The sequence below is a fragment of the Panicum virgatum genome, chromosome 8K (genome assembly GCF_016808335.1).
Source record: "Panicum virgatum strain AP13 chromosome 8K, P.virgatum_v5, whole genome shotgun sequence".
Classification (NCBI taxonomy): Eukaryota; Viridiplantae; Streptophyta; class Magnoliopsida; order Poales; family Poaceae; genus Panicum; species Panicum virgatum.
This window is the reverse complement of record NC_053143.1, coordinates 50136273-50161863: the sequence shown is the minus strand read 5'-3', so window position 1 is coordinate 50161863 and position 25591 is coordinate 50136273. Positions and strand designations below refer to the sequence as shown.

At 47.9% G+C, this 25591-nt stretch overlaps 2 long non-coding RNA genes and 1 pseudogene across 9 annotated transcripts; 2 read left to right on the top strand and 1 right to left on the bottom strand.

Moving 5' to 3' along the window:
• Positions 1–2175: 2175 nt before the first annotated feature.
• LOC120645053 lies at positions 2176–12164 on the top strand. 8 transcript variants are annotated; one of them, XR_005664088.1, is made up of 11 exons: positions 2176–2505; positions 2600–2686; positions 3321–3374; positions 9522–9634; positions 9722–9963; positions 10061–10277; positions 10523–10895; positions 10982–11073; positions 11241–11525; positions 11617–11770; positions 12074–12164. It is a non-coding gene; the product is annotated as an uncharacterized LOC120645053 (long non-coding RNA). The 8 variants fall into 8 exon arrangements; XR_005664087.1 differs by having other exon boundaries at positions 9514–9634; XR_005664086.1 differs by lacking the exon at positions 9522–9634 and having other exon boundaries at positions 2177–2468.
• A 42-nt stretch (positions 12165–12206) lies between these two features.
• Positions 12207–14232, top strand: LOC120645054. Its single transcript, XR_005664092.1, has 2 exons — positions 12207–12349; positions 13739–14232. It is a non-coding gene; the product is annotated as an uncharacterized LOC120645054 (long non-coding RNA).
• Positions 14233–21857: 7625 nt separating this feature from the next.
• LOC120645052 lies at positions 21858–25507 on the bottom strand (annotated as a pseudogene).
• Between the last annotated feature and the right edge of the window lie 84 nt (positions 25508–25591).

Here is a 25591-nt window from a genome sequence, read left to right as displayed (position 1 = left end):
GCCGAAAGAGTCTTCTAACTCAAGGGTAGGTCCCTCATTCTCCCCATTAAACAACTTGTCGAAGTACTCTTGCCATCTGCCCTTGATCTCCTCATCCTTCACTAGAAGTCGATCTGTCTCATTCTTAATGCATTTGATTTGGTTGATGTCTCTTGTCTTCCGCTCACGGATCCTAGCCATCCTATAAATGTCCTTCTCCCCTTCCTTTGTGCCTAGCTGCTGATACATGTCATCATACGCTTTTCCCTTTGCTACACTCACAGCTCGCTTTGCAGCCTTTTTCGCTAATTTATAGCCCTTGATGTTGGCTGCACTCTTGTCAAGGTGGAGGCGCTTGAAACATTCCTTCTTCTCCTTGATAGCCCTTTGCACCTCGTCATTCCACCACCAAGTGTCTTTCCCTTCCTATTTGCCTCCCCTACTCACGCCAAATACCTCTAAGGCCACCTTTCGAACACATATTGCCATCTTTAGCCACATATTATCTGCATCTTCTCCTTCTTTCCAAGGCCCCTCACCTAGCATCCTCTCCTTAAACATTTGCGTTGCTTCCCCTCTAAGCTTCCACCACTTCGTTCTCGCAAACTTGGCATGTTTGTCTCGGTGGACACGTACCCGAAAATGAAAGTCCGCCATCACAAGCTTGTGTTGAGGGACAACACACTTCCCATGTATCACCTTACTATCTAAGCAATCCCGTCTATCCTTCCGCCTAGCAAGGATAATATAACTGCCCATGGGACAGATAGGCCGGGCCAAATTCAGAGTTACTGTAGCAGCTACTGTAGCGGCGCGAATTTAGTCCCGTACTGGAAGTTGAGTTGAGTCCAGACCAGCTTAAATACCAGGTCCGGGGAAGCTGAATAACTCTGATTGCGACCTTTTGCGCGAAGCGAGGACGAAAGCGCAAGAAAGTTATTTAGCAAGTGTGGTTTACTCAACATGTAGAGTAAATCTTAGCCGTTCTCCCGGGCCGGGTCGTTACAGATAAAGTCGATCTGGCCCGAGTGTTGTCCACTACGAAAGGTAACAAGATGGGATTCTCTCTTCCTAAAAAGGGTATTCGCTATCAACAAATCGTAGGCCAACGCGAAGTTCAAAACATCCTCCCCCCTCTTGACTCTTGCTACCATACCCAAAACCCCCGTGCACTTGCTCGAACCCTACATTAGTCGCACCCACATGGCCGTTGAGATCTCCTCCTATGAGGAGTTTCTCGCTGATAGGCACGGTATTGACTATACTATCCAGATCTTCACAGAACTGCTTCTTGGTGCTCTCACTAAGATCTACCTAAGGGGCATAGGCACTGATCACATTCACAACCAAAACTCCAACTACCAACCGGACCAAGATAATCCGATCGTCTCGCCTTTTAACCTCTACGACTCCATCCTTAAGGCTCCTATTGATCAAGATACCGACACCATTCATACCCGATGTTGCCCCCATGTACCAAAACTTGAAGCCAGTACCCTCAACATCTTTCGCCTTCTGGCCCTTCCATTTACTCTTCTGAACGCATAGAATATTTACACGCCTCCTAAATGCTGTATCAACTAGCTCTCGCAACTTACCCGTTAGGAGCCCTACGTTCCAGCTAACTATACGAATCCTAGTTGGCTCAGCTAGCTTCCTTACCCTTCGCACCCGTCGAATACGAATCCTAGTTGGCTCAGTTAGCTTCCTTACCCTTCGCACCCGTCGAGGGAAGTGCGAAGACCCTTACTCATTTTTCACTACACTCAGGCGTAGATGTAGCACGGCACTCAGGCTGTGACAACCCGACCCTTGCTCATTTATCATCGTACCCAAGTCGCGATACGACACGCCCTTGGGGGTGACGACCCGGCCCTTGCCCATTTAACACCACACCCGGATTCTAATGTAGCGCGTCGCTTAGAGGCTTATGCTCCAACAAGTTTCTTATGGGTTTCATATCTATTAGAGTGGCTTTTTTTCCGCTGGTTTGTCAAAAACTACCGCAACTCTCCTCTTTTATTCGGACTTGGGACCGGCTATGTTGAAACGATTAAAAAAAAATCTTCCAGTCAACACAGGCGGTAGCAGTGTAAATTAAAAAAACAGAGAAATACCACACCAAGTTTGGCGCCGTGGCAGGCCAAAACACTCCCCAGACTTCAACGCTAAAACAAAAAGGTCAACTGACCCTCTCTCTTCTCCTCATCCCAACTGACCCTCTCTCTCTTCTCCCCATCCCAAACCCCTCCGTCCTTCCCTGGCTTCCTCCATCCTCTCTTCTGCTTCCTCTGATTGAAGCTCACTGGAGGGCAGGGACGTCGCTGCTGGTGGCGTCGGCGGCCGCACCAAAGCCGCCGCGCGCACCCCCACCCCCCCTCCCTCTGCATTTTGCTAGCAACACCCGACGCACCCATCTAGGGTTTTGTGGGCCCACACCACCGGGCGCCACTCCGCAGCGAGGGTCAGCCAAACCCCGACGCCCCCAGGTACGGCGCTACTCCCAGGTGCCGGCGCTGCCTCCAGGTCTATCCAGCGCTCCTAATCTGAGGATTTTTATTATGGTCTTGATCTATTTTGTCTCACGTTACCACTATATACCATGATTTTGCAAGTGCAGTTAAGGCCTCTGGAACCCAACCTGTAAAGGCAATTTGTTGGATCTGCACATCACCAGACCAAAGATTCCAGATTTGCAATCCTTTAGGTATTGATGTTGATTTTGCAATCCTTAAGGTGCTTCATAATTGTGTCCTCAATGTTGATGAAATCTGAATTAATATTTTTTTGGATAATATGTCTGCTGCACTTAAAGTATTGTTAGGATAGTCACCGCTTGTCATTGCTTTTTTGTCGGCTTTTTACATGAATGAGAATGCAGGTAGACAAGTAGTTCCTAATGGTGTTTCGCGTTGGACCTTTATTAAGATGCCATGCCTCAATTCCTAATGCCTTAATTTCTTTGTTACCATGGTATTTTCTGTTGAATCTATTGATAGATGAAGCTCCTTTGATTATTGTTTGTGCTTTGTTAGTTGGCCACTTGGCCATTTACCAGTTGCAGAATAAATAACCATGATTCTTTGATATGTCTTTAAATGAGAACCATATAGTTTATTTAGGTGTATGTGAGGGTGCCAGTTTACTATTTTGCACACTGACTTGTGTTGCACTACTGTAACACATGAAATTGCTAAGCTTCTTCAAGCAACTCAGATTTAGGCAATAAAGAAAATACTATCAGGTTCTGGTTTTGTATAGCTGAGCATCATTGCAACTGATAGTGAATTATTTGTGTGGTACATGTTTAATTGCTCATGTACTGAGGATTTGTGTTGCAGTCAATTAGCTGATTACACACAAGGAAGAGGCTTGAATTATCCTTGTGGTTGAAGGTAAAATTTCTTTGTGGTATATTTCTGAATGTGTTGTACCTACTAAATATTCATATATTTTTATTATTGTTCTCATTTTGTTTTGCTGTAGTAATGGGTTGTCTGCATATAGCTTTTTTGAATCCCTATATATGTTCATCTTTGCATTGATTATAAACCATCTGTTCAGATTTGTTATCTTGGTATGCATATGTGTCTTCTGTTCTGGAATGATAGGACAAGCTTTGGCTTTATGTTTGAAAGATGTGTTGAGATAGCTTAATAAGATGCATTTTTCTGATTTCGAACACAGAGATACTCGAAATGCCACGAACATGATACCATCTAACGAATGGATTTATCAAACAACTGAATTCTTGAATTTTGCATTCTCTTTACCGGGTGTGGCTGAAAATGATACCATTAAGTGTCCTTGTGCCCTGTGTCGGAACTACTTTAGACCCAAAAGGCAAACTATAGAGATTCACTTGTGTAAATATGGTTTTAGAGAAGGTTATGAAATATGGACAGAGCATGGTGAGAATGTCTTTAGTCATGATGAATGTAGCCCTGTAGCTAATGATGAGGGTCTGAATGAAGTTGATCATATGGACCATATGCTATCTGATCTGGTTGGAGAATGTCCACCAGCACTAGATGAAGAGCCATCATCCTCTACCCAAGCCTTTTATAGAATGGTTGCTAGTGCGGATGAAAAGGTGCATGAGAAAACAGATCATTCATCTCTTTCTGCAGTAGCTCGCTTGCTTGCGGTGAAGTCAATGTACAATATGTCAATTGCCCATTATGATGATGTCTTAGACATAATCCATGAACTCCTTCCTTCAGATTCTAAGTTGCCACGAAATTTCTACCGGTCAAAGAAAATGTTAGACGGTCTTCATATGCCATATGTCAAAATCGATGTGTGCTACAACAACTGCATGCTTTTCTACAAAGATAATGAGAACAAAGAAATATGTGACTTTTGTCATGCTAATCGCTATAAGGAAGGTCAGAAGAAAGTTGCACGCAAAATTTTGCGGTACCTCCCTATTACAGATAGACTCCAAAGGTTGTATGGACATGTGGAAACTTCCAAGCTAATGCAGTCGCACAATAGATTCACATCTGGTATAATGAAGCACCCTTGTGATGGAGAGGCTTGGCAGCAATTTGATATTGACTTTCCAGACTTCGGAAATGATTTAAGAAATGTGAGGCTTGCTGTTGCCACTGATGGTTTCACACCATTCAGTTTGACTGCTGCCACATACTCTTGTTGGCCGGTATTTGTAACTCCATTAAATCTTCCCCCAGGTGTGCTCCTAAGACCTGAGTATATTTTCCTTGCCCTTGTTGTCCCTGGTCCTAAGCATCCTGGTACAAAACTTAATATTCTAATGCAGCCATTAGTTGATGAACTTCATCAACTGTGGAGAGGGCTCAATACATGGGATGCTTTAGTGAAGCATAACTTTCCAATGAGGGCAATTTTTCTTTGGTCAGTGCATGATTTCCTTGCTTATGGGGACTTTGCTGGATGGAGCACCCATGGAAGATTGGCATGTCCATGTGGATATGGTTGCATAGGATTTACACTCCGTCATGGTCGTAAGGCTTGCTGGTTTGATTGTCATAGACGCTTCCTTCCTAAAAATCACCCATTTAGAAAACAAGCAAATGCATTTCGTAAGAACACATGGGTGCTTGAGGAACAGCCTAGGCGCTTAACAGGGGAGGAAATGCATGCTCAAGTGCACAATCTTGTAGCTGATACAAATAGTTTTGGTAAACTGCACAATTGGACTTTTGTGAGCTGCTTTCGAACACTTCCATACTTTCCAAAGTTAATGCTCTCACACAACATTGACTTGATGCACAGTGAAAAAATTTTTGGGTGAAGCTGTATGGAACACATGCTTTGGCATACCAAACAAGACCAAAGATAATGTAAAAGCTAGGCTAGATCAAGCTGAGATTTGTAGCCGGCCTTCTTTGAAATTGGTAAGAAAGAGCAATGGGAAGTGGGATAAGCCAAGAGCTCCATTCTGCATTGAGGACAAAAGTGACAAGATTACCATCCTTCAATGGTTTCAAGATTTGAAGTTCCCTGATGCATATGCGGCAAACATCAGACGTGGTGTTAACCTATTGCAAAGGAAGATTCTAGGCCTAAAAAGTCATGACTATCACATCTTTACAACAACAACAACAACAACAACAACAACATAGCCTTTTTCCCAAGCAAGTTGGGGTAGGCTAGAGATGAAACCCGAAAGAAATAAGTTCAAGGTTCAGGCACATTGATAGCTAGTCTTAAAGCGCTCCTATCTAAAACTATCTCTTTAGAGATATTCCAATCCTTAAGGTCTCTCTTAACCGACTCATCCCACGTCAGTTTAGGTCTACCTCTACCCCTCTTTACATTATCGACCCGCTCAAGAACCCCATTACGCACTGGCGCCTCAGGAGGCATTCGTTGGATATGTCCAAACCATCTCAGCCGATGCTGGGTAAGTTTCTCCTCAATTGGTGCCACCCCGACCCTATCCCGAATAACTTCGTTCCGGACTTTATCCCTCCTTGTGTGCCCGCAAAACCACCGCAACATTCGCATCTCTGCTACACTCAGTTGCTGGACATGTCGCTTTTTTGTAGGCCAACATTCAGCACCGTATAACATCGCCGGACGAATTGCTGTCCTATAGAATTTGCCTTTTAGCTTTTGTGGCACCCTCTTGTCACAAAGGATGCCAGAAGCTTGCCGCCATTTCAACCAGCCAGCTGAAATTCTATGCCTAACATCTTCATCAATGTCGCCATCTTTTTGTAGCACTGATCCTAAATACCGAAAAGTATTCTTCTGGACCACCACTTGCCCATCTAGACTAACGTCTCCCCCCTCATGCCTAGTCGCGCTGAAATCGCACATCATATACTCGGTCTTGGTCCTACTAAGTCTGAACCCTTTCGACTCTAACTTGTGTCTCCACAGCTCTAACTTCCTATTAACCCCTGCCTTGCTCTCGTCAACTAACACCACATCATCAGCAAAGAGCATACACCAAATGATCTCACCTTGTATATCCCTTGTGACCTCATCCATCACTAAAGCAAATAAATAAGGGCTCAATGCTGACCCCTGGTGTAGGCCTATGTTAATAGGAAAGTCAGTGGTGTTGCCATCACATGTCCGGACAAACGTCGTCGCATCCTTGTATATATCCTTAATGAGGGTAATGTACTTAGTTTGGACTTTGTGCCCCTGTTTTAAAAAACATTTTAAAAATACGTTTAATCTTGATTAAACTCTAATCTTTGGCCTAGCGTTGCGTTTAATCACAGTGTCGTTTAATCACAAAAGACGTTTAATCTATGTTTAATCACAAAAAACTCTAAACCATAGGCTAGCGTTCACCTAGCGTCTAGCGTTTTTTAAAACCTTGCTTTGTGCTTCTCCAAGGCCCACCACATGACATTTCTCGGTACTTTGTCATATGCCTTCTCAAGGTCAATGGAGACCATGTGCAAGTCCTTCTGCTCCCTATATCTCTTCATCAATTGTCGTATTAAGAAAATCGCCTCCATGGTTGACCTTCCAAGCATGAACCCAAAATGGTTTTGGGTCACACTTGTCACTCTTCTTAGGCGATGCTCGATAACCCTCTCCCAAAGCTTCATCGTATGGCTCATTAGCTTAATCCCACGGTAGTTAGTACAACTTTGAACATCGCCTTTGTTTTTGAAGATAGGTACTAATATACTTCTCCTCCATTCTTCCGGCATCTTGTTTGACCGAAAAATGTGATTAAAAAGCTTAGTTAACCATACTATTGCTCTATCTCCTAGGCATCTCTACACCTCAATGGGGATACCATCAGGGCTCATCGCTTTACCTCCCTTCATCCTCTTCAAAGCCTCCCCGATCTCTATCTCATGAATTCTCCTCACAAAACGTCTGTTGGTATCGTCAAAAGAGTCATCTAACTCAAGGGTAGGGCCCTCACTCTCCCCATTAAACAACTTGTCGAAGTACTCTCTCCATCTATCCATGATCTCCTCATCCTCCACTAGCAGTCGATCTGTCCCATTCTTAATGCATTTGATTTGGTTGATGTCTCTTGTCTTCCGCTCGCGGATCCTAGCCATCCTATAAATGCCCTTCTCCCCTTTTTTTGTGCCTAGCCGCTGATACAGGTCATCATATGCCTTACCCTTTGCTACACTCACAGCTCGCTTTGCAACCCCCTTCGCTAATTTATAGCCCTCGATGTTGGCTGCACTCTTGTCAAGCTGTAGGCGCTTGAAACACTCCTTCTCCTTAATAGCCCTTTGCACCTCGTCATTCCACCACCAGGTGTCTTTCCCCTCATGTTTGCCTCCCCTACTCACGCCAAACACCTCTGAGGCCACTTTCCGAACACATGTTGTCATCTTTAGCCACATGTTATCTGCGTCTTCTCCTTCCCAAGGCTCCTCACCTAGCATCCTTTCCTTAAGGTATTGCCTTACAATCTAAGCAATCACGTCTATCCTCCTTCCTAGCAAGGATAAAGTCGATCTGGCTCGAGTGTTGTCCACTACGAAACGCCACAAGATGGGATTCCCTCTTCTCAAACACGATATTCGCTATCAACAAGTCGTAGGCTAACGCGAAGTTCAACGCATCCTCCTCCTCTTGACTCCTGCTACCATACCCAAAACCCCCGTGCACTCGCCGAACCCTATATTAGTCGCACCCACATGGCCGTTGAGATCTCCTATGAAGAGTTTCTCGCTGGTAGGCATGGTACTAACCATGCTATCTAGATCTTCCCAGAACTGCATCTTGGTGCTCTCACTAAGGCCTACCTGAGGGGCATAGGCACTGATCACATTCAAAACCGAATCTCAACTACCAATCGGATTAGGATAATCCGGTCGCCTTGCCTTCTAACCTCTACGACCCCATCCTTAAGGCTCCTATCAATCAAGATGCCTACACCATTCCTACCCGGAGTTGCTCCTGTGTACCAAAGCTTGAAGCCAGTATCCTCAACCTCCTTCGCCTTCTGGCCCTTCCATTTAGTCTCCTGAACGCATAGAATATTTACACGCCTCCTAATTGCTGCATCAACTAGTTCTCGCAACTTACCCCTTAGGGACCCTACGTTCCAGCTACCTATACGAATCTTAGTTGGCTCGGCTAGCTTCCTTACCCTTCGCACCCGTCGAGGGAAGTGCGAAGACTCTTGCTCATTTTTCACTACACCCGGGCGTAAATGTAGCGCGCCATTCAGGTGACGACCCGACCCTTGCTCACTTATCATCGTACCCAGGTCACGATCCGACGCGCCCTTGGGGGGATGGCGACCCGGCCCTTGCCCATTTATCACCACACCCGGGTTCCGATGTAGCGCGTCGCTAAGAAGGTTACGCCCCAACGAGTTTTTTGTGGGTTTCAAATCCATTAGAGTGGCTATTTTTTATGCTGGTTTGCCAAAACCTAACACAACCCTCCTCCTTTACCCGGGCTTGGGACCGGCTATGCTGAGACGACTCAGGAGAGAGAGAGAATCTTCCAGTCAGCATAGGCGGAGTTATGACTATCACATCTTTGTTGAACGTTTACTCCCTGTTGCATTCCATGGATTTCTCTCGGAGCATATATGGCATTCTTTGGCTGAGCTCAGTTGTTTCTATCGGCAATTGTGTTCTAAAGAGCTTAGTAAAGATGTTGTTCGCTCCCTAGAATGTAATGTTCCGGTGCTTCTTTGCAAACTAGAGAAGATCTTTCCTCCTGGTTTTTTCAATCCTATGCAACATTTAATCATCCATTTACCCTATGAGGCACGATTAGGAGGTCCCTTCCAAGCCCGTTGGATGTATCCATATGAGAGGTAAATCTGAAAATCAGTACTATAGCAGTAAAAATTCTGTGTACATAATCCAGTTATGTGTGATATATTTTTCTCAATGCGTAGGTTTATCTACAAACTTAAGAAGAAAGTAAGAAATAAGGCACGTGTTGAGGGTTGCATTGTTGAGGCTTCTCTAGTTGAAGAGGCTACAAATCATCTATCCTTATGTTTTAAAGCTAGCGCTCGGTCAATTAAAAACAAGATGCCTCGTTATGATGATGGTGCCTCCGCATTTGAAACTGTATGTGACCTTGAAGTTTTTCAGTACCCGGGTCGATGTATTAGCCCAAGAGGTACCCGTGAGCTCTCAAGCGAAGAGTACAAGGCTGCTCTCTTGTACATATTCACTAACATACCTGAGATGGATGATTTCTTTGAGTATGTTCTTCTAATATTGTGTTATAGGCAGCAAACATGGGATAACTTAATACATTGATATTTTAACACTTTAATTCCCTAGTGCAGATGGTGAGTAGCTTTCGACACAGCAATGTTCAGTCAAAAAGGAACACTTCCCATACGAACTCATGTGATGGTGCCTCCCAAAGGACAACAGCTGCTGGTAATCCCTCCCAAAGGATTAAAGATTCAGGACCTATGAGTTCTATACATGGAGATAAGCAAAGAGGGAGGAAGCAGGGGTGCCTAACAAAGTTAAAAATGCCAGTCCGTGGCCGAAAGGTGCTCCTCGAACCACTTGGTGACATGTGAGTACAAAATTGTGTTAACAATAATGCAGCATATTTATTTACATGTGAGTCATTTAATAATAACTACTGACCTATATTATGCACTGCTGTATAGGCAATTTGAATATCTCGATCGTCGTGGGTCGAGCTACAAGTACACTTCTCAACTTGTGGTCATTATCAAGAGAGAATACCCGGGCTTGGTGCAGGACAAGAATGAGCATGGTGTAGTCCTTAGGACCCGTCCGGCACTAGAGTGGGCTGATTACTTCCTATCGAGAAAGGATGATTTGGGACAAACAGCAGGCGACCGTGTGCTTTCTGAATTTTGGGTAAGTAACATGTATTTTGGCAGGCTACTCGAAAAGTGTTGCTGTCATTGTTCACTAAGATACCTTGATTTAATTTATATATTTTATACTCTTGGCACATGATAATCATTCTCAATAAAAATCTGTAACAGCTAATTAGTTAGGATTATTTGATACATAAGACCTCAAATTTTATAATTGTAGTACATATCTGTTTAATTCAAGTTTGTTTGCACTTGACATTTGACATGTTTTTCCACATGTAGCGTTTATTTGAGGTCAATATAGGAAAAGAGGAAGAAGCTGACCGTGTTCTTGACACCTATCTAAAGAAAAGGGTGAAGGACATGATGTACCAGGCTCGAGTTGATGCTGTCAAGGTGTACTACATGAAGAAGTTGAACCAGAAAATAGATGACAAGCTGGCACGGCCAATAGAGCTTAATTATGAAGAATATTTGGATGGCAAACAGAAATGGTGTAGTAATGCTGTATGGCCTAAGCTTTGTCGTTATTGGTGCTCAGAAAATTTCCTCAAAAAACGAAAGAGAGGCCAGGAATCTCGCTTTTCTTCAGATGATATTGCTCAAAATCAATCATGGAGGATCCAGACCATTTGGGGAGACAAGGCAAATTCTGGTATGTGGTCTTTTTTTTTTCTTTTGTCTATGGGATTTTGAAGAAAATTGATACTTCCAATGCTCACTCAATTACTTATGTTGTAGGGTGAAAATTTTGGCCCTGAGTTTACATTAAAAATATGGATGAAAATGGCCGAACTGCTCCAATGGTTAGCCGCAAAGCACAAAAGATTGTGGTATGGTACAACTTCAATTGTTGCTATTGTTCCAAACTGTTCAGTACCAATTATTTGAATGTGTTTCCAGTTCTCAAGCATGTTACAACTTCAATTGTTGCTACTATTCCAAACTTGTTCAGATGCATGCAACTTTTCATTAAGGATATCTTTTGCTTTATATATAGGATGACTATGCTGCAAAGTCTACAGAAAATTCTGGACAGCAAGAGTTGGATGGAAAAGTATTGTATAAAATTTCTGGTGGAATGCGCCATGGACGTGTAGCCATTGCAAATGGTGCTGTTAAAAAGGCTGATGTTCTGTCTGCTGCTAAGGAAAAATCTGTTGCATCATCAAATTCAGCATCTTATCGAAGCATGGCTGAAGAAAATCGACAATTGCAGCAAGCAAATAGGGGCTTACATGAGCGTGTTGACCAGTTAGGCGAACTAACCAATGACTTGATATTGGTACAAATCTAATTTCAATTTTGACCTCCAATGCATTAGGACAGGAAGCTCCTAATTAGTCTTCTTAACAATGATATTTTCTTTCCTGCAGAATCTTTACAGTGATTTAGGAAAGGAAGTTCCAGCAGGCCTAAAGAGTCGCCTTGCAGCATTAACAGCAAATGCAAGTATGATAGTGACTTGATACTTGTACATATTAATCCACAGTGAATTATTGTGAAGGAGGTCCAGCTGTTTTCTTACAGGTAATTGAACTCGACAACTGATACGTTTTGATGTAAGAATGAGAACACGAAGTGCAGCAGTGAGGAACAGCTATAGAAGTTTGAAAAAATATTTGGTTTCTTATTTATCTCGGTAAATCTGAAGTCCTTGGATGATAATAATCTACGAAAGTGTTGCACTAGTTTTGTGTAGTCTTTTTCTCAAGATAACATGGCTGATGTTGATTTGGATGAATTTTTTCTCTGAATTAAAAGTATTGCAAGCATCTTTGCTAGAAGAATTGATGTCATCAACTGAGATTCTTCAGTTTGTTAAAATTGCAGATTGCTATCCAAATATCTCCATGGCTTATCGGATTCTCTTAACTATTCCAGTGACAGTAGCATAAGCCGGAAGAAGTTTATCCAAATTGAAACTGTTGAGAAATTGTTTAAGATCAACTATGTTACGAGAAAGATTGAATGGCTTGGCTATGTGTAGCATTGAAAAGGATATTTTGGATGACACTTAATCTGGATACAGTTCTTGTAGATTTTGCATCAAGAAATGTCCGAAGTCAGTTTTTTACAAGGAACTGAAGTATTATATTTTTATTTGAGGTAATCATAATAGTTATTATTAGTTTTTTGTTACACTATTGTTATATTTTATGAGCTATACATAATTGCAAAGTAATTTTTATTATTCATACTACATATTGTAATTTTGACACTAAAAATTAGTTTAACGGATCCTTATCTTTTTGCTTGCCCGGAGACCCTTAAAATTATAGACCCAGCCCTGCTCGAACGCCCAACTGACCCATGCCCATCCTTACTAACTTGGGCGATTGAGGTGGGCGCTAGGATTACGTGTCGAAATCCGAAATTTTCCAATCATATACCGAGCATGGGCATCCCTGCTTTAATTTGCTCCCTGTTCTGAACGATTACTGGGCTACCACCATATCCTGATCCAGAAAGCACCTTGCGGGGTGTTGTTGATTATTGGAAACCGACGATCACAATCACATGGTGGGCAAGTATAGTTTATCAGTGTTCACATGTACAGTTCCGGATTGACATGCAATGCCTCGTCAGGGCCTACATTAAATAGAGTGTCTCGAGGTGAAGCCCAATAACGCCTTGCGCCGCCGGTTGGTGGCCGCGCGGGGTCAAGTCGTCGTGCAAAAACCATCCCAAACTAGCGTCACGTTAGCACTCCCTCAGTTTCAAATAAAGTCGTCGTTTAACTTTTTTGACATCAAATTTGACCACTCATTTTATTTAAAAAATTTGTTCAAATATTGTTAAACTAGCAAGGTGGCCCGCGCTAATAGCGCGAGTAGCTAGTTTTTTATAATTTTTCTTGACGGAATGATATTGAATTTTCATTTTTTTTCTATATCCCTTTGGCATATTCTCATATACCTTTTAATGTCTCAATTTGGAGATTAATTTTAATATTGGATCGCCTTGAACATTGGTGCATTTTTTAGCATGTAAGTCCGATGGTTAATTGTAAGATGTGGTCACCTTGAATACATTTTTTTCTTTTACAAAGTTTTTTATATGTAGTTATTAAATATATATTTATATAAATGTGGTAGTGATGTTGCAGAAGGCTACAACTTTTAACTTGCTTTAATTTATGCCTTATAATATTTTGAATCTTTATTTAGCCTTTCTTTGCAAAATCTTTTATATATATGGTATATTAATATATAAATGTTTCTTTAAGAAGTTCAGATGGATAAAGTTTTTTATTTGGGCCAGCCGTGGTTTTTTTTCACTTTGATTTTTGTTTTATTTTTCTTGGCTCATCTCATCACATAAATTAGCCCACTTTAGAGTTGTGTCATATCAGCAATGGATATTTCCAGGTGTGTTTTGCAGGTGTCTCTAATATTTTTCTTGGACTTCTAATTTCTCCGGCTATTTCTGCTGATTTTTCCCTCTCACATTTTCTTTATCCATACATTTGAAATCGGTTAGCATTTTCCGCATCAGATGCCCTTCATGGAGAAATTCACTGTGTAGCTCGACTGCCCGAGTCCTCCCAGGGTTATCCTGTCGGCTGCAGGCTCATGTTTTTTGTTGGCGTGTGATTGGAGCAGCTGCTCCGGTCATGTCGTGCGGCGTTTGCCCACAAGGCTGCGGCAACAGCACGGCGGCTCCGGCTAGGACACGCCACGGCTCCGGCTGGGATGCGCAGGGAGCGACTTGAATTCTTGGGAAGTGGAGTATCGGCCGAGAAAGAAATCAAAACAACCTGGCGCAGGAACGCAAGCGATCAAGATGTGCAAAATGCCTCATAGGTTATGTTGTTGTTTGAAATATGCTAGTTGGTCATCTATTTATTTACTTGGCTGGAATCTTTTTCTTATCCGAGTCCTATAATTTTATTTATTGATCGGTACCTTTTCAAGTACACACATATATATATGCTATAGAATATGAAATATTTTAATAATTGTGTTAAGCCAAGCCAGGTTATGTTGTCATGGGTGAACTCCATATACTTTTATTTTATTTATTGACTGGTCTCTTTCCAAGTACACATAGGTAAATAATATGTTATGGTATATGAAATATTTTAATAATTGTAGTTATTTTTCATCACGTAAGTGTGTTAGTTATCCTTTTACTGGTTTATAAGTAAACTTAACCGTCCTCTATCACATAAGCGTGGTAGTTATCCCCTATCAAACGATCGATCTAGGCCAAACCCGAGGAATCCGATTTGACAGGGTAGCTAAACCGGTCTGCGCAGCCTCACGGCGATTCGGTCTGTTCGCGACCCGCACGATCTAGCGCATTCGATGTGTCGACAGGATTTCACGTCAACCATAAGAAAAAATGGAGAGATTGAGGAGGGAGGAGCTTAGGCCCCTCCATTGTTTTGCTGCATCCGCCATACTGGGACTGCCTACTGCTGTGCTGCGGCTGCATGAACTCTTGTTGCCCGTGTGTGCGGCCCGTCCGTGTGTGTCTCGGGCTCTCGGCAATCAATCCAATCCCGCTCACTGCCGCAGCTGGGCTTGTTCTTCAGGGCGGCAAGCGTGCAGATGCACACATGAATGCATGATGCACACATGCCGCGTGCATCCTCCCGTTCCCGTCTGCCTTATTAGCTCGCCGCTGCAACACCGTTGTCCTCTCGTGTGGTTTTGTGGCACCAGTATGAAACAGTGTGATTGTAATATCTCGGATTTTTCCGGAATGTTATAAAGTCGAAAAATGTGGATTTCAATTTTTTTTTGTGTTGGTGCTGTAAATAATTCATCTAAGTAGGAATTATACCTCTCTAAATTCCTAGTAAATTAAAACTTTGATTTGAATTAAGGAATTATTTTTGCTAGTGTGAAAATATTTGGAGTTACTTGAATTTTATTGGCTCTACCTTGTTTACTCGAATTCGATTTGGGTTTGTTTTTCTTGCTTGAAAATTGTGTGGAATTTAAATTGAGGTGTGCCCCTCAATTTAAATTCAAATGCTAATCATGTTGTGTGGGATTTAATTTGAAATGATCCATTCAAATTAAATCTGTGACCCAGACCGCGAGACCAAACCCGACCCAGTTCGGTCTAGCCCAACCCACCTAGACCTAGCGTCGACCCAAAACCCGGTTCAGCCCAAAGGTCATAAGAGGCCTGCACACAACTTGACCTAGTTGCCCTTTTGGCTTGCCTCGCAGCCCACTCTGCACGGCCCAAGAACCTACCCCGCGGCCCAACACAACCAGCCCAACAGACCCCCACACCACCTCTCCTCCTTGTATCGCTTACAGGCGGACCCCACCTGGCAGCCGCCCTCCTCTGTTCCTCTTCCTCCTCCATCTCGCCTTTTCCCCGACTCCGCCAGCGCGGCACCGCGCGCGCGCCCTCCCCACTCCACGCCAAATCGGTGGAGGCGCCACCCAGCTAGCACCTGCCCGCCTGAACCGCCTCTTTTTGCATTTCCCCTGCTCCCTTGACCGCCTGCTCGCCCAGCGCCAAGCCCAATCCCCCGCGCCGCAGCTAGATGCGAGCCACGCGTCCCGGGTGTCCGCGCCGAGCTGCCCCAGCCGTCCATCGGCGTCCGTGCCCTAGCCAGCCGCCTAAAAGACCCGCTGCAGCCGCCCTCGGAACCCTAGGCGCCGAGTTCCTCTTCCCCCAAGCCGCCGCCGCTTCTTGGAACAGAGAGGAAGAGAGGGTCGTGAGGGGGAAAAGAAGAAGCAGGGGAGAAGGAGGAGGACGCGCTGGACCACATCGCCGCCATCGTCGTCAAGCCAAGGAGGAGGAGCCGCCGCTCGGCGACGCCGACACCCAGGGACGCCGCTGCTACGCCCAGGGCCGGGCGTGACGAGGACGTCGCCACCGGAGCCCCTTCACCATGCCTGCGCCCCGTACGCCGTCGTCAACGCAGCAGCTCGGCACGGCACGACTGCGACCTCGCCCGGCCTCACCTCGTCACTGCATCGTTCTCGTCGTCCCCAACCCGAATCGGTAGGTCGCCTTTCCTAGCCTCCGTTCCAGTCCCTGTGTGTTGCCGGCGACATGCCGATGAACCATTTGTAGAAAGCCATAGCACCCTGTCCTATCTTTTCCACTTGCAGGGACCCAACGCGCCACGTTCCACCCTGCAGACCGCCGTCGTTTGTCCTCGTGGCGTTGCACCACCGCCGTGGCCACGCCATGGCCTTGCCATGGCCATGCCCGACGCGCAAGCTCATGGAAACCGCCCAAGGTCACCCTTTTTCCAACACCTCAACACGCACACGCACAGCCATAGAGAAACCGAGCCTTGCCACGACCTCCTGGACATGAACACAGCCGCATCGTCGCAAGGCCAGCTCTTTTGGGCATTTCATTGAACACCTTGCAGGCAGCCACCAGTCCAAGCCCACGCACACCTAGCGCGACGCATATGGCGTGCTTGCTGCACCACCATCACGTTCCAACTCCGCCTCGACAACCCAGCCCTGCTATGGCCCTCACTGCGTCGCGGTGGACCGGGAACGCCCGCGTTCCGCTCGCGAACGCGCACGAAAGCCTCACTTGTGCCTCGACGTCGGCGCCTCGGGCCCGGAATGCCGGACCCCGTGCGCACGCGACTCGCTACCGTTAGACCTGCCGCGCAGTCGGCCTCACCATGTTCTGCCACCTTGCCAGACCACGTGCACGCACTGGCCCTGCCTTTTCCTTGACGTCGTTCATGCTCTGCTCCGTCGATGCCTTCCGCGCTGCCGTGCCACGCTCTGGTATCCCAGGCGCACGCACGAGCGCGCATGCCTCTCCACCCAACCTCGCCGCGAGGTGCGTCCCGCTGCGCCGTGTCCACGCCCGACGCGTGCGCACGCCTTGTTCTGCCCTAGCCACGCGCACCCCCGCATCGCGCTCGCGCGCACACACCCGACCTGCTGACCCGATCCAATCGCTGCGCCGCTGCCTCGGCCTTGCCAAGGGCTCGCGTGCGCATTCCGGTGTTGGCCTTCTGACGAATCGCGACCCCGTCCTTGTGCTGCCGCCGCGAACCTAGTTCGCCCCCGTTGTCCCCGCTCTGCCGTTACCTTGCCGCCGTGAAGCACCGCCGGGGATCCCCACCGAGCCATCGTCGCCCTCAAGGCCAGACCCTTGCCTCGCCCTCACCACGGGACGCGCGACCACCTCACCGCCTCTACCCCTCCTCGCCGACGACCTGCAACCGCTTCGTCGCTGCCACTGAAGCCCGGCGGTCATGTCCACTGTGGGAGGAAGCAGAGGAGAAGAGGAAGGAAGGGAGGAGACACTGACAGGTGGGCCAGCCCCGTCAACCAGAGAAGAAAGAAGCAAAGAGAAAGAAAAGAGAAGGAGAAAGAAGGTTTGGGCCGCCACTGCCCTATTAGCCCAGTTCGTCCGAGCCGATGCCGAGCCAGCCCGTCACGTCTGAGCCTCTGTCCCAGTCGGCCTGCAAGCCGCAGGCCGAGCCGCCCACCTGTGCGAGCCGAGCCTTGTTGGGCTGCCAGATCTCTTCCGGCCCAATAACCCTTTTTCCTTTTCTCCTTCTTCTGGTTTAACCTGACACGCGGGCCCCGCTTGTAAGTGTCTGATGTGCGACTGACCAGCGGGACCCACTGACTTGCGGACCCCACTGACCCGGTTGACCAGTCAATGGTCAACATTGACTTGGTCAACGATGACGTCAGCAGGGCCCACTGCTGACGTCAGTAGAGCTGACCCACCTGGTGACGTCATGCTGACATCATCATGCCACGTGGCACGCTCTGGTGCTGCCACGTGTCACCTTTGTGTTTTTTCTTTTTTGATAATCATTTGTTAATTCCAGAAAAGGCTTTAATCTTAGAAAATTCATAGTAATTCAACCGTAGTTCCGAAAAATATGAAACTAGTTTCATAATTCTTCTAAAAATATGATCTACGCGTTAGAATAGATTTTGTTGTGAGTTGGATCTCTTTTGAGCCTGTTTTGTCCATTCTCGCACTTTGGTCCTTGTATTTATATATAATTACGATTAGGTCCTGATGTGGAGGAGTTGACCGACGTCCCGGACGACTAGAAGATCCAGAAGGACTACCTCGACACCCGGAGGACCCAGAAGGATGTACCGAACGACTAGAAGACGTCAAAGATCAAGGAAGACTACGAAGGACTATCAGGTTCACGCCCATCCGCGATTGAATACCTATTAGGCATTGCTTGCTAGATATGCTACGCTCCCAAATTGAGTGTGATGAGATGAGCTTGCATGGCCATTTATTTACCGTATTCCTTGATTCCCATGCTTAGATGTGATTGGTTGTATGCTATTGCTACTATGAGTGAGATTTGGGGTATTGGAATATATGATGTGATAATCCTTGCTTACTGGAAGATGCCTCCACATATATGGGTGTTGGTGATTAGGTTACAGCAGGGGCGAGTGGACCCTTTCCCTAATCTTCGGATCAGGAGCCGGGGATTGTGTGTTGGGCACGATCCTGTGAGCACCTGTGATGGGTGACGGGCACCTATGGCGGGTGCTAGACCGTTCCTGTGGGAACATAGTAGAGGTGTAGTTTTGGAGGAGATACTTGTATTGGGTATCGATTGCAGACCGTGTTGACGGAATGCTACTTTGGACGAAGACGCTCGCCTCGGCTGGATGAAGGACTTGACTTTGTGGCCCTAGTGACGGAACTTTGTCAAACGTGCACACCACTTATCCTTTATGAGGGGGGACCCAACCCGAGCTAGCTATGCGCGACACCATTACTGCTGGAGGATAGTGTTTCAGTGTCAGGGGGAGAGGGCAGGACCCTATCGCCCCTGATTGCAGGATCCATGGAGATTCCATTCTAGATAGCTTCACAGCCCCGGGCTACCTTCTGCGGGAGGACGCGCCCCAGACCGGGAGTAGGATGGTGCCGTAGCCGTTAGTTTCGTTGACTGGTGCCTCGGAGCCTGTCGGCCGACGGGTCGGCTGGCGACGGGGCGAGTGGGTACAGGTGTACAACCCCTGCAGGGTGAAAACTATACGTATAGCCGCGTACTCGATCATATACAACTCTGGATCTGGCCCCACAAATGTAGTTAGATCCACATATACTTTTCTACCTCCCTCTAGTCCACTTTCCTGCTTGGATAGCAGCTGAGGTGCGGGGAGAGGGAGTTTCCGCACCGACCTAGGGTTGAGACAGTTGTAGTGGAAGATAGGAGACCGGGAGTCCGGGTTGCCGGGGCTGCCCGTGTTGAAAGGTGATTTGGATGACTTATACATATATTGCTTGCATAAGAAACCACAGCCTATCCTTGGCATTACTCTTATACCGTTTGCATCCACATAAAGTTTGCATACGGATGGTGACGTGAACCTATCCCGTCATTGGGGATAGCCTGATAGATGCAGGATCCGAGTGAAGGAGTCGACAGGACGATGAAGAAAAAAAGATGTGAAGGATGGCCCGAGCTACACTCCGAGCTGCCTGTGGAGAGAATTCGTGAAGATGAAGTTGCCCAGAAGACTAGACACCGTTTCCGCTTTCTGTTTGTTTTCTTTTAGCCCAAGGGGCTTGTACTCTGAGAATCGTAGTACAATCCTTTGGATTATGTAATAATTAAATCCATGTGATGTTGTAAACGTGAGTTATATCTGTAATATTCGATTGAAATGAGTTCTGTATGTGATAGCTACCGATCCAGGGACTATCACGACGATACAGAGATGCACACATGCCTCCCACCAGATCAAGCGAGCCGTCCTGCGAAGCACTGAAGCAACCTCCCGGCCACCTGGAAACACATCCCCGCACGTAGAAGACAGCTCTCGCTGCATCTTTATTGAATTAACATGGATTTTTATGATTACTTTGAACCATTAGATCTTCATAAAATCCGACGGTGCAAATCCTTCTCTTTTTAGTTTAACGTGTGAATTTCTAGACCCCTAAATTTAATATGGACTCTTCTAATTAATTTAGACCGTTAGATTTTAATAGAATCCGATGGTGCAAATCCTTCTCTTTTTTAGATTAACATGGGAATTTCTACACCTCTAAATTTAATATGGACTCTTTTAATTAATTTAGACCATTAGATCTTCATAAAATCCGACGGTGCAAATTCTTCTCTTTTTCAGATTAACGTGGGAATTTCTAAACCCTCTCGGCGAACGTGGTGGCTTCTTTTAACACTCCTTTATTAATATAATAGATTAATTTGGATCGTTAGATCTTCATAAAATCCGACGGTGCAAATTCTTCTCTTTTTCAGATTACATTGGGAATTTCTAGACCCTCTCGGCGAACGTGGTGGCTTCTTTTAACACTCCCTTATTAATATAATAGATTTATATTATTTTTGAAGAACTTGTATCGATAAGGAGTTACAACAAAAAATGATATTTTGCATAAATTTTTAAATAAAATAAATGATCAAATTTGTAGTAGAAAAAAATAAATAACTTATAATTTGGAACGGAGTACGTCTGAACGCACGTTCCGCGGTCCCATTGCCAATTCAGTATTTATTATTAAGGGTGGAAACGGATCGGATACGTATGGAAATGGATTCGGATATCTCGGATATCCGTTTTCCTGTTCCCTTCCGGTTCCCATCCCTTAGGATGGAAACGGATCGGATACGTATGGAAATGGATCCGGATATCTCGGATATCCATTTTTCAATTTTCTTACCGTTTCCATCCCTATTTATTATTTAAGAACTGCTGCAGGCAGCCGCATCCGAGGCGAGGTAGGCCGGCAAGTGCCATTCCTTGTCTGACGTCAGGGCAGCCAGTCATGCAGCTGACGCCTGAAGTTGGAATGTGGCGTGCGTTCAGGTGGCTGCTGGTGTAGCTATTCTTGGTGAAGGTTGGCACTGGGATTACAATAATAGGAAAAGAAAAGGATAACTATGGGCTGGTAGGATGGTGTTTGTTGCATCCTATTGTCGTACTATATATCCAACATGACGTTGCTTGAGCGTGATGTTGCTCGGGATTCAAAGAAAATGACAACTTGGGATATAGGGAGGCTCAAGTTTTTCCTAAAGTGGGATTTAACAAGTGATAATGCTGTGACGGGAGAAAGTAGCAGAGAACAAAGGCAAAAACAGACTAGGAATCTTGCAAAGATCTGCGTGTTCCATTCTTGTGCTGCAGTTTGATTTTTATTATCCACTCCGTCTCTCAGAATTGGAAGTGGTTGGTGCTTTATGGTTGATATACTGTGTTTTATGCTAGTAGCATATGCAATGAATCTCTGCTGTCGCAGGTCGAAAAAAAAAACCCTTATGTGCCTGTCCTCTGTTTGTTGGCACCTCTCGATCCGGTTATGGGTTGACATTATGCAACTTGAGCCTTCTTTTTTCGTTTTGTTTTAAACAACGACAGGGACAGTCTATCACTAAAGATATATAGACGATCGAGAGCATACAGCGATTTCTTTTAAAAAATACGAGAGATCATTTTCTCAAAGTTAGGAACCCTGGTCTGGCCAGTTGAGTTGAGATTAGTCAAATGTTTTAAAAAAAATACTGTACTGGAGTACTTGTGCAGATTAGTGTTGATATATAATAATGACATTTGTTATCTCGCATCCGCTGGAATCAGATTCAGGTTTGTTTAGAGGGTAAAATGCAGCTGCTGCAGCAGGGAAAAAGAGATCAATATGCTCATGACGATACCCATCACAATTCACCACTACATATCATAGAACTACAAACCTGACAAGAGGGAGAAAAAGGATAATACTAGAAAACAAGACACAAACAACACGCAAACCTACAAAAATGGCACCGAAAGAAAACTGCACAAACACCCAGCTTGCTTCAGTTAGTTTGAGCGGGCTGAACGGCCTGTCCATTCTTCTTCTGCTGCTGCTGCTGCTTCTGGTGCTGGGTGGAGTCGCCGCCGTCGCCGGAGCTGTCTCGTTGTTTACCTCTCCCCCTCCTGACGAAGCGCGACACCGCCACGTGGACCACGAAATAGGCCAGCACGGCGATGACGAGGGCCGACACGTATCCGGCGGTCTTCCACGACCGGCTGGAGCCGGCGGCGTAGGCGATGAGGAGGCCGAGCAGGTCCAACACGATCGTCGTGTTCATCACCCCGAGCCACCACGCCGCCCACTTGTCCTTGTGCAGGGACTGCGGTAGCAGCAGGACGATGACGACGATGGACGCCACGAACGAGGTGGAGTTGCTGTAGTAGAAGGCCAGGTAGCGGTGCCTCCGGTTGTCGTGCATCACCGGGTCGCCGGCGGCGTGCCCGCTGCAGTCGGACTGCCAAGACCCGCCCGGCGGGGCCAGGCCGGCCTGGTAGGTCACGCTCGCCACCAGGATTCCCAGAAGCATCAGGTACTTGCGCTTTGCATGCCGCCTCTTCTCCTTCTCATCCTCCTCTGCTTTCTTCCCCGCGTCGTCGTTCTTGCCCTTCTCCAAATCCTCATTGGTACTGGATTTCTCTGCTCTGCCTTGGGAGGAGGAGGAGGACGATCCATCTGCTGGCTTGCCTTTGTCATCATCACGGAACACCCAGAACACAACAGCCACTATGACCACGAAGAGGACGAACCCCGCCAGCGCGAAGATATAGATGGATGTCTTGAGGTGCTGCGTGCAGCCGGCGGCGTAGGCGCCCATGATGCCGCTCATGCCCGCCGCCGTGCAGACGGACAGCGCGTTGCTCCGGATGGCCGGCCGGTACAGGTTGGGGTTGACGAGGAGGATGATGAGCGCGATGGACAGCATGAAGCTCACCGAGTTGCAATAGAAGAAGGCCGTGTACCGGCGCGGGTAGTTGTTGAGCAGGACGGGGTCGCCGGCGCGGCGCCCGGTCGCCGGATCGTCGCCGGCCAGGAAGCCGCTCGGCGGCGTCAGCCCGGCCTGGTAGGTGATGGTGGCCGCCAGGATCGCGAAGAGGAGCAGCCGCTTGCGCCTCTTCTCCACCGGGTCCTCTTTCTCCTTGCCGCTGACCACCGGAGCAGCAGCTTCGTTGTGGTCCAGCGTGAAGAGGACGACATGGATCACCACATAGACCAAGACGGCGCCGGCCAGGGCCATGGCGTAGATGGAGGTGGTCACGTCCCGGCAGCTCCCGGCGGCGTAGGCGCCGATGAGCCCAAGCAGGTCCAGTATCATGGCGGCCTCCAGGGCGTTGTGGTGGTGCAGGGTCTTCATCCGGACCAGGACGATGGCGAGCAGGGACGCCACGAAGGCGGTCGAGTTGCTGTAGTAGAAGGCCTTGTACCTCCTGGGGTTGGTGGTCAGCAGCACCGGGTCGCCGGCCTTGTAGCGGCCGCCGGCGTCGTCGCCCTGCCAGAGGCCGCCCGGCGGGTTCAGGCCTGCTTGGTAGGTGATGGCCGCCGCCAGAGTGGCCAGCAGCAGAACCAGGGTGCGAGCCCTCTCCAGCACTTGTCTTTGCTGCTTCTCAACGCTGGATGATGAATCAAATGAATCAAAATTCAAAAATAAATTACTGAGAAATTTGAATTAAATCCCAAATTTGCTGTCAATACTAACCTGGCATCCCCATTGCCACTCAGACATCCTGGCACCTTCCCAGGGATGCCTTCTAGCAGCTTCCACATGCAGCTCTCCTTGATGGTTTCTTTGCAGAACTTGACGATGGCGGCTTGAGCGAGAATGAAGACGATCACAGCACCGACCAGAGAATTGACATAGACGGTGGTGTCGACCTGGCGGCAGCTGCCGGCGGAGTAGGCCCCGACGAGGCCGACGATCGCGACGGTGATGAACCCGTAGAGCTCGAACGAGCGCAGGTTTGGGCTGATGGAGAGCTTCTTGTCCAGGAGGATGATGATGATGAGCAGGGACGCGACGAAGGCGGTGGTGTTGAGGACGAAGAACGCCTTGAGGCGCGCGTCGTGCGGCCCGCCCCTGAGGATCGCGACGCCCGGCTTGTGGCCGCCGGCGTCGTCGGCCCAGAAGCCGCCCGGCGCGCTGAGCCCGGACACGTAGGTTGTCGGCCCAAAACCAGGAGAGTTGGCCCAACCGGGCGCACACCCGGAGGAAATCCTCCTACACCCCAAAAGCTAGCCCAAGAGGTGAGAGACTCCCCCCACTTTTTATGTTGGTTCAACTCTCCCCCCACAACCAATGTGGGACTAATCCCAACAATCTCCCCCGTCACACATTGGTGCCCCTTAGCACTGACCGGGCCCACACCACAGTCCACCAGTGACCGGCTCCACACACGAGCACATATGGGCCTCACACCCGCGGTCCACCACTGACAGGCTCGACACACGAGCACACACGGGCCTCACACCCACAGTTCACTGGGCTTCGGGCCTACACCACCCAAGTGTGCACGGGCACAGGAGATTGCGGACCCAGCTCTGATACCAATTGTCGGCCCAAAACCAGGAGAGTTGGCCCAACCGGGCGCACACCCGGAGGAAATCCTCCTACACCCCAAAAGCTAGCCCAAGAGGTGAGAGACTCCCCCACTTTTTATGTTGGTTCAACTCTCCCCCCACAACTAATGTGGGACTAATCCCAACATAGGTGACGCTCACCGCGAACGTGGCCAGCAGCATCAGCACCTTGCGGAGCTTGGCCATCTTCTTCTCGGCCTCCTCCTTCTTGGTCGCGCTGCTGCCGTTGCCGTTCTTCTCCTCCTCGTCCGGCGGGCAGGAGGCCAGCACCGTGTGGACCAGGAGGTAGATGACGACGCCGGCGAGCAGGACCGAGGAGTAGGTCGCCGTGAGCCTGTCCCGGAACGTGCCGGCGGCGTAGGCCCCCATGAGGCTGAGGAGATCGAGCACCATGACGACGCGGAGGATGCGCAGCGGCGCCAGGCTGCGCGGCCTGTCCGTGCCCGCCTCCTGCTCGTGAGCCTCGTGCAGCACGGAGAGGATGAGGACGAGGACGATGACGACGAGCGAGGAGGCGAAGGCCGTGGCGTTGCTGTAGAAGAAGGCCAGGTAGCGGCGGTAGCTGGTCTCCCGGGCGATGGGGTCGCCGGCGAGGCGCTCGATGGCGGGGTCGGCGCCCTGCCACACGCCCCCCGGCGGGTTGAACGCCGCGCCGTACGTCACGGTGGCCACCAGCGTGCCAGCAGCAGCAGGTACTTGCGCAGCTTGTACTCCCACGAGTCGACGCCGCCGCCGTCACCGACGCCGCCGCGGACGCCGCCGGAATCCGCCATTGCGCGCGCTCCTAGTCAAATGCGGCCGCCACGAGCTCGCTCGCCACTCTGAGCAGAAGGTGCCTGCCTTGAGCTTACTACTTAAATGCGGCGGCGTGCAGAGGCGCGAGAGTCTTAGTATTTGTTTTTGACGAGGACTTGACCTCGCCGCGCGCGTCGCTCGCTCGAAGTGAAGCTGCCTCGGCTCTGCCACGAAGCTTCACGCTCCGGCCGCAGGCGCCGCGCAAACCGT